Source organism: Drosophila willistoni, unplaced genomic scaffold, assembly GCF_018902025.1.
Source record: "Drosophila willistoni isolate 14030-0811.24 unplaced genomic scaffold, UCI_dwil_1.1 Seg147, whole genome shotgun sequence".
Taxonomy (NCBI): domain Eukaryota; kingdom Metazoa; phylum Arthropoda; class Insecta; order Diptera; family Drosophilidae; genus Drosophila; species Drosophila willistoni.
In genome coordinates this window covers 66,760-76,296 of record NW_025814104.1, presented here as the reverse complement: position 1 = coordinate 76,296, position 9,537 = coordinate 66,760, and positions in this window count along the sequence as shown.

Sequence of the window (9,537 nt, the reverse complement as noted above, 5' to 3'; positions counted from 1 at the left end):
AAAGAATCACTGTGTAACGCGAATAAATCTTGTGCTGAGTTGTTTAAGGAATTTGAAACTATTCACAGTGCAGAACAGAATAAAGGGGAAATCAAGAGTGACTTGTCACATATCAGTGCAGAAATCGCTAGTGAGGTCAAGAAGTTGATTAAAAGTTACAAACCTATTAGAAATACAAACACTCCTATAGAAATGAAGATTGTACTAACGGATGGGTTGTCAGTTTATCAGCATCCAAGGCGTCTAGCAGAGTCTGATCAGAAAATTATTGATAGTATAGTACAAGAATGGTTGGAGAAGATAATAAGGCCAAGTTTTTCCGAATATGCTTCGCCTGTTGTACTTGTAACAAAGAAGAATGGGAAAAAGCGTTTGTGCTGCGATTACAGAAAGCTAAATGAGAAAGTGGTCCGAGATAATTTTCCTATGCCATAGATAGATACCGTATTAGAAAAACTTCAAAGTGCGTTAGTTTATACTACTCTAGATCTAACAAACAGGTTTTTCCATGTTCCCGTTGAGGAAAAATCTCAGAAGTACACAGCATTCGTAACTCAGAATGGTCAGTATGAATTCCTATATGTACCATTCGGAATTTCCAACTCTCCAGCAGTTTTTACAAGATTTATAATGGCAGTAATGAGAGAATCGGTGAAGAATGGAGATGCAGTGGTGTATATAGACGATATAATTATACCAAGTGTTAGCGCAAGTGATGGTCTAATTAAACTTAAAAGGGTGTTGAAGATAGCTGCGGAAAATGGGTTGAGAATAAACTGTAAAGTGAATTTTTTGGGCTATATAGTTGAAAATGGAAGCATTAAGCCAAGTAAGGAGAAGACTGATGCCGTTTCAAGATTCCCGATCCCACATGATAAGAAGTCAGTTCAACGATTTTTGGGGTTAACATCGTATTTCCGTAGATTTATCGAAGGATACGTAGTAACAGCTAAGCCCTTGACGGACATTTTGCGAAAAGACAACAAGTTTGAGTTTAAAGAATTGCAAATGGTGGCGTTTGAGCAATTGAAGTTAGCATTGATCAAAGGTCCCGTTTTAAAGTTATACAATCCTAAGCTAGAGACTGAGATTCACACTGATGCCTCGAAACACGGTTTCGGAGCTGCGCTTTTACAGAAAGATTCAGAAGATGGTTTATTTCATCCGGTACAATATGAGTCGGAAAACTAAACCTTGCGAAGAGAAGTATGATTCATATGAACTTAAGGTTTTAGCAGTTATTGGAGCATTAATAAAGTGGCGTGTATATGTGCTATGGTTGAGATTTAAGATTGTTACAGATTTTAATGCGTTCACGATGACAATGAAAAAGAAAGAGGTTCCGTTACGTGTAGCACGTTGGGTATGTACCTACAAGATTTCGATTATCAGATTGAACATCGTTCAGGTTCAAAGATGCGGCATGTGGATGCTTTGAGCCGTTTATCTTGTTTTCTGCTAACCGACACCATAACCCATAGATTGAGGGAAGCACAGTTGTCAGATGATTGGACTAAATTGATCAGGAGTTTAGTTCAGGAGAAGGGATATGAAGATTTTTACATTGAAAATTAAATATTGTTAAAGGACCCCAATTAAGAACTTATTGTCGTTCCCTCGCAGATGGAAAAAGAAATAATACAGATTGCACACAAACAAGGACATTTTGGAGCTAGAAAGACTCAGGATATCGTTGAAAAATTGTATTATATTCCAAAATTAAGGGAAAAGGTAGCCCGTATTGTTGAGTGTTGCGTGGAATGTCTTATTGTTAAAGTCAAAACCGGTAAAAAGGAAGGATATTTGATGCCAATAAGCAAAGATCAGCCATGATGACATATTACATTGATCACGTTGGGCCGATTAAGGTCACTGTATGCACAGTGCAGAACAGAATAAAGGGGAAATCAAGAGTGACTTGTCACATATCAGTGCAGAAATCGCTAGTGAGGTCAAGAAGTTGATTAAAAGTTACAAACCTATTAGAAATACAAACACTCCTATAGAAATGAAGATTGTACTAACGGATGGGTTGTCAGTTTATCAGCATCCAAGGCGTCTAGCAGAGTCTGATCAGAAAATTATTGATAGTATAGTACAAGAATGGTTGGAGGAGAAGATAATAAGGCCAAGTTTTTCCGAATATGCTCCGCCTGTTGTACTTGTAACAAAGAAGAATGGGAAAAAGCGTCTGTGCAGCGATTACAGAAAGCTAAATGGGAAAGTGGTCCGAGATAGTTTTCCTATGCCACAGATAGATACCATATTAGAAAAACTTCAAAGTGCGTTAGTTTGTACTACTCTAGATCTAACAAACAGTTTTTCCATGTTCCGTTGAGGAAAAATCTCAGAAGTACACAGCATTCGTAACTCAGAATGGTCAGTATGAATTCCTATATGTACCATTCGGAATTTCCAACTCTCCAGCAGTTTTTACAAGATTTATAATGGCAGTAATGAGAGAATCGGTGAAGAATGGAGATGCAGTGGTGTATATAGACGATATAATTATACCAAGTGTTAGCGCGAGTGATAGTCTAATTAAACTTAAAAGGGTGTTGAAGATAGCTGCGGAAAATGGGTTGAGAATAAACTGTAAAGTAAATTTTTTGGGCTATATAGTTGAAAATGGTAGCATTAAGCCAAGTAAGAAGAAGACTGATTCCGTTTCAAGATTCCCGATCCCATATGATAAGAAGTCAGTTCAAAGATTTTTGGGGTTAACATCGTATTTCCGTAGATTTATCGAAGGATACGCAGTAACAGCTAAGCCCTTGACGGACATTTTGCGAAAAGACAACAAGTTTGAGCAATTGAAAATAGCATTGATCAAAGGTCCCGTTTTAAAGTTATACAATCCTAAGCTAGAGACTGAGATTCACACTGATGCCTCGAAACACGGTTTCGGAGCTGCGCTTTTACAGAAAGATTCAGAAGATGGTTTATTTCATCCGGTACAATATATGAGTCGGAAAACTAAACCTTGCGAAGAGAAGTATAATTCATATGAACTTGAGGTTTTAGCAGTTATTGGAGCATTAATAAAGTGGCGTGTATATGTGCTATGGTTGAGATTTAAGATTGTTACAGATTGTAATGCGTTCACGATGACAATGAAAAAGAAAGAGGTTCCGTTACGTGTAGCACGTTGGGCAATGTACCTACAAGATTTCGATTATCAGATTGAACATCGTTCAGGTTCAAAGATGCGGCATGTGGATGCTTTGAGCCGTTTATCTTGTTTTCTGCTAACCGACACCATAACCCATAGATTGAGGGAAGCACAGTTGTCAGATGATTGGACTAAATTGATCAGGAGTTTAGTTCAGGAGAAGGGATATGAAGATTTTTACATTGAAAATTAAATATTGTTAAAGGACCCCAATCAAGAACTTATTGTCGTTCCCTCGCAGATGGAAAAAGAAATAATACAGATTGCACACAAACAAGGACATTTTGGAGCTAGAAAGACTCAGGATATCGTTGAAAAATCGTATTTTATTCCAAAATTAAAAGAAAAGGTAGCCCGTGTTGTTGAGTGTTGCGTGGAATGTCTTATTGTTAATGCCAAAACCGGTAAAAAGGAAGGATATTTGATGCCAATAAGCAAAGGAGATCAGCCATTGATGACGTATCACATTGATCACGTTGGCCCGATGGAGGTCACGACAAAGCGTTATAATCATATACTTGTTATTGTTAATGGGTTCTCGTGGAACAGGAGTCGATGAAGTACTTAGTTGTCTTGAAAAGCAGGCGATAATTTTTGGTAACCCGGTGAGAATAATTTCTGACAGGGGAGCAGCTTTCACATCCAATGCGTTTAAGGAGTATTGTATCAGACAGTGTATACAGCATTTACTGATAGCAACAGGTGTACCCCGCGGCAACGGTTAAGTAGAAAGGATGCATAAGATAATTGTTCCAATAATTTCAAAGTTAAGCCAAGAGAATGAGGGAAACTGGTACAAGTATGTGGGCCGTGCGCAACAACTTGTTAATAATACTGCTCCAAGAAGTACAAGAGTTCCACCTTTTACGATTTTGACAGGAATAGAGATGCGTAGTCCTGATGATCCCGAAATAAGAAAGCTGACAACCGATTCGTTAATACAAGAATTAGACTGTAGTCGTGATGAGATTAGAGCGGAGGCTCGAAAGAATATTTATGAAATACAGCAGGAAATGAAAAGGACGTTTGACAAGAACAGGAAATGGGAAAGAAAATACAATTTAAACGAGTTAGTGGCGATTAAACGTACGCAGTATGGGACAGGTCTAAAGTTGAGAGGTAAATACTTAGGACCATATAAAGTCACGAAGGTGAATAGGCACTGTCGATACGACGTTGAGAAAGTTGGCGATGGTGAAGTACCTTGTAAGACCTCAACAGTGGCTGATTTCATGAAGCCTTGGCTAGGATCATTCGGGTCGAATGACTTCTCAGGACAGCCGATTGTAGGAAATGAAGTGTCAGGCGGGCATAATCATAGCAATCGGGCAGTAGTTAGTGAGCGAGACAGAACTACACGCAGCGGCCGTACGTATCTGGTTGACTCACTCATTAGCAAATAAAGAGAAGCGTTGATTCAAAAAGCACTCGCAATCGTACTCTCGCATCGATCACATCGCGCACCCAAATTATCACTAAGGCCATTTAAATAATAAAAAATATATGTATTCTTAACACAAAGAAACATTGTTAATAAATAAGACTAAATAAGGAAATCACAAATTAAAAGTAATTAAAAGTATAATTGCAAAAAGGGTATATTAATTTTGGTCAGAAGTGTGCAACGCATAGAAGGAAGCATCTGCGACCTATAAAGTATATATATTCTTGATCAGCATGACGAGATGAGTTCAAAAGCCATGTCGTACGTCAGTCCGTCCGTCCGTCTGGATCAACGCAAACTCCTAGACCGTAAGGGCTACAGAGCTGATTTTGCATGTAGGCTTGTATATACAGCAGGGGTTGTATATCTCGGATTCAGTCGGATCGGATCACTATATCATATAGCTCCCATACAAATGGCAAAGTCACGAACAGTGACTTTTCTCAATATTTTTTGGTGATTTAATATTGGTGAGTTAATTACACATATAAACGAATATGCCAAATTTGATCAAGATCGGGTGACTATATCATGTAGCTCCATAGGAACGATCTTTCGGAAACAGTGACTTTTGTGAATAACTTCGTTACTTTTAACGCGATTGCTTTCAAATTAAACATTTGTTAGTTTTGTAAACTCTCTAGTTTTCAGTTATTGAAAATCCCCCTTGGGATTGTCTTTATATTTTCGGATTTTTATTTCCTTTTAAAAAATTTGCACATGTGTTCTTATTCATTATATTTTGAGAGAGTGTGCCGTACGTATTTTTGCACGACCCGGGAGTGACATCAACATTGCGAATGGCAACAAAATCATTGACTCTATAGGATAAAGGTGCCGTATGCCTTAAAGCGTACCGCTTTTCATTGCGCTCCTCCGATAATTGAATTTTCGCACTTGCCTCTTGCCTAGTGGCCTCAAGGTTACAGGGGTTTTCTGAACTAAACTTCTCGTCAAGATACTCGGTTAAGTCGTCTACTTGGGGCCTCGCTGATCGCAACCAAACAACAACATTGACGCACTGAGTTATTAATAGCGTTATTAATAGCGAACTCCACACGATTAACCAATTTATACCAATCGGCTTGGGCTAAAGGTTCTGACAGCTTTCCCAACATTGGGGTCAACACACGGCTCACACGCTCGACCTGCCCATTGGCTCGAGGGGAGCAGTCGCTACTTTAATGTGGTCAATATTTCGGTTTTCTACAAATTCAGCAAACTCAAACAACGTAAAACACGTACCTCTATCGGATATAACTCTTCTTGGTCGGCTATAATAATCAAAATATTTTTCTAATGCGGCGGTAACTTCTTTGGTACTAGTGGAATTTACGGGATACAATTTCACAAACTTTGTAAATGCGTCAATCACTACTAAAAGGTGCTTTCTTTTTGATGTAACACTCGGTAAGGGACCTAAGTAGTCAACATGAATAGTATCAAATGGAATCGGAATTTTCGGAATACTATGCAAGGTTCTATTATGTAGTTCTTGGAACAGTATGTAGAATACACGGCAGACAATCTTTTATAAACGCCTCAACCTTTGGATTCATTAACGGGAACCAGTACTTTTCTTTCAAATTGTTTACACATTTCTCAACGCCTAAGTGACTTAGTTTCTCGTGACACCTTCTTATTAATTCCCCTTACATGCGCGCCGGTGCATACAAACACAGTCTTTCCTTAGCATTTCTTTTGTACACTATACCATCTATTAACTCAAATCCAACATCATTTTTCTAAATTTTCTCTTAGTTTACGGATATCCGGATCTCTTATTTGTTCTGACTGCAATAATAAATCAACATCTTGCGGAGACGCACCCACTACACCAACTAGGTTTGCCGACTCATTTCGATCGAGCTGGTCACTTATTTCGATTCGGTTACTTAATCTCGGGTCAACAGAACTTTCATTTAAAGAAACGCCAGGTTTATTCTTAACCAGTTTTAACCGACTTCTTTCTAAACATAGCTCACACGGTCTGAAACAACTCTTCGCTAAATGAACACACGGGTTTGTCCCAAATGGTCTTAAATAATTCTTCCCTAATGGAGCACATGGTTTTATTTTACACGGTTTTATCTCACACGGGTCTGTCGCACACGGTTTTGTCTCAAACGGTTTTATCTCACACGGTTTTGTCTCAAACGGGTCTATCTCACAAGGTTCAATTGGGGCATTCTGGTCTCTCTTCACTAATAAATCGCAAGGATCAAAATCACCTTCTACAATATTCTCTAACAACTCGGTTTGCCGACTTAATGCGTCTACATGGCCCATGTTTGAACCGGGTCTGTGAGCAATGGTATCAAAGTTTTCCAATTCCAACGATTTTTTACTCAAGGTTTGGACCAATGAATTACAATCGGTAACAATCAAAAAAGGTCTGTGTTCTAAATAAACGCGAAATCGGCGCACGGCATATATTATGGCCAAAGTTTCAAGCTCAAAACTGTGATAACGGGACTCGGCGGCTGTCGCCTTTCGGGAATACTAAGAGACTGGATGGATTTTGCCATCAGTCTGTCTTTGCATCAAAGAGGCACCAAAGCCATTTGAACTGGCGTCAGTATGCAACTCAGTTTCGTAGTTAGAGTTAAAGATAGCTAATACGGGCGGACTGGATAAGGCGGATCTTAATGTAAGAAATACATTTTTAGCGGTTTTGTTCATCGGAAATGGACCACCTTGTTTAAGCAACTCAGTTAACGGTTTAGCTATGCGGGAGAAATTCGGAACAAATTTGCGAAAATAAGAGAATAAGCCTACGCACGAGTGTAATGCTTGGCTGTTAAGTGGTTCTGGGTATTCTTGAATAGCTTTTAGATGTGTATTATTTGGTAAAATTCCCTTATCACTGACTTCATATCCTAAATAATCTATGCTCTTCTTGTAGGAAAATGCTTTTCTTCAAATTGAGCTCTAAATTGTACTGAATAAAACGATCTAACAGTTTTGCTAACAACTTAAGATGCTGATCTACGGTGCGGGTGGCAAGAATAATGTCGTCCATATATACTACAAGTTCTCGATCTCTAATCATATCACTAAGTATGTTCGACATAAATCTCTGAAATACAGCTGGTCCGTTCTTTAGACCAAAAGGCATTCTCAGATATTCGAACTGCCAATCGGGTGTAACGAATGCGGTGTATTTAATTGAATCCTCTTCCATGCTACATGGTAAAAGCCACTTTTCAAATCTATGACGGAGAAAACGGTCTTGCCCTCCAGGTATTCTAGGCAATCTTCTATCAAAGGCAACGGAAAATTATCCCTCACAGTCTTCTTATTTAAACCTCGATAATCAACGCACATTCGTATATTGCCATCCTTTTTTCGCACTAGGACGATGGCGGACGCATAAGGGGAGTTGCTTGGTCGGATTACATTATTGGCTAACAACTCACTAACCGTTTTAGAAACGATTCCTCTTTCATAATATGATAACCTTCTAGAACTACTATGAAATGGTGTTGTATTTGTCAGACATATTCTCATATTATATTTAGGCAACCCGTAATTAATTGAAAATCGGTCAATGTAATGCTCATGCACAATGTCTCGGCACTCACGCATCGCGCCTAATCCAAATTCACTGCCAACAGTAGTATTCCCGGTATCTGACAGCGTTGCACAAACGGTTTGCAACTCTGTTAGCCATTCTCGAAACGGGGATGCATTCGTGTTTACATTAAGGTTATTACAATTATTATCTAGATCAATGGTGTTATTACTAATGGTATTATGCTTAGGATATTTAGTAAACAGGATGCACAGAAGGATTTGTAAACAAAAGCAATGGTACTCTTTAATGATGCGGAATTCTTTTCATACTTTCTTACATTTTCAATCAATGAGAACTTAAGACCTATTTTATTCAAGGCGTCTCTACCAAGAAGTAGTTGTGTCGGCATAATATTATCGGGAATAACTAAAAATTTAATTTCATAATATTTTTTGCAAAACAGAACTAAACATTTGACTGTTTCAAAAGTCAGAATAGAGCCACCGCTCTGTCCATGAAAAGAACTTTTAACTAATTTATCGCAATCTAAATGCGGCATCAACGCTCTACTGGCAAAACTTACTGGGCTTACGGAATCTTATAGGGCAAAAATGTTCTTAACATCAGTGCATCCCCTTTTACAAGATATTCTTAAACTTACTAATTGAATAAATAACTTATGATCAATGGTGTCCGGGTCTTCATTAGCGCTCATGGCGGCAATCTGGGTTCGCATTGGACAATTCCGGTATTGATGGCTCACTTTGAAGCATCGATATCAACTTCCTTTTGGTCTCTCCGGGCGTGGACAGTCAAACATTAAGTGACCAATCTGGCGACAATTGAAACATCTCTTCTCCTTTGTAGCAGGCGTAATGGCCCGCGCACGGTCTGAAGTCTGACGAGCCTGACGAACGTAGTTTTTGGCTGGTGGCTGAACTGTCTGAAAACGCATCATCTTCTCTCGCAATTCGTTCAGAGAAGTACAATAATACAAAGGAGCTGACAATCCGGTTCGATCTTGTAGTCCGTCCGTACAATGTATTTGACCACATCGGTGTCTTCAAAAGTGCCCTGCTGAGCAATATTTCGCATAATGATGAAATACTACAAGAGTGACTCTCCTTTGCCAATCGGGCGCTTCCTCATCTGGTTAGCAATCTCGTAGTTTGTCATTTGTAGTCCAAATACCTTCACAAGGGCATCCTTCAGCTCGTTCCAGGTGGTAGTCTTTTCATATGTCATGTATGCTTTAGCAGATCCTTCCAGTAGTCGGTTGCCCAACGACCAACATTGGGCATCACTCAGTACATACACTCTTGCCACTTTCACCAGCTCACAAATCCATACGTGAACGGACAGATCACCATCACCAGAGAATTTAGGTACGGTAGTTTCGACATC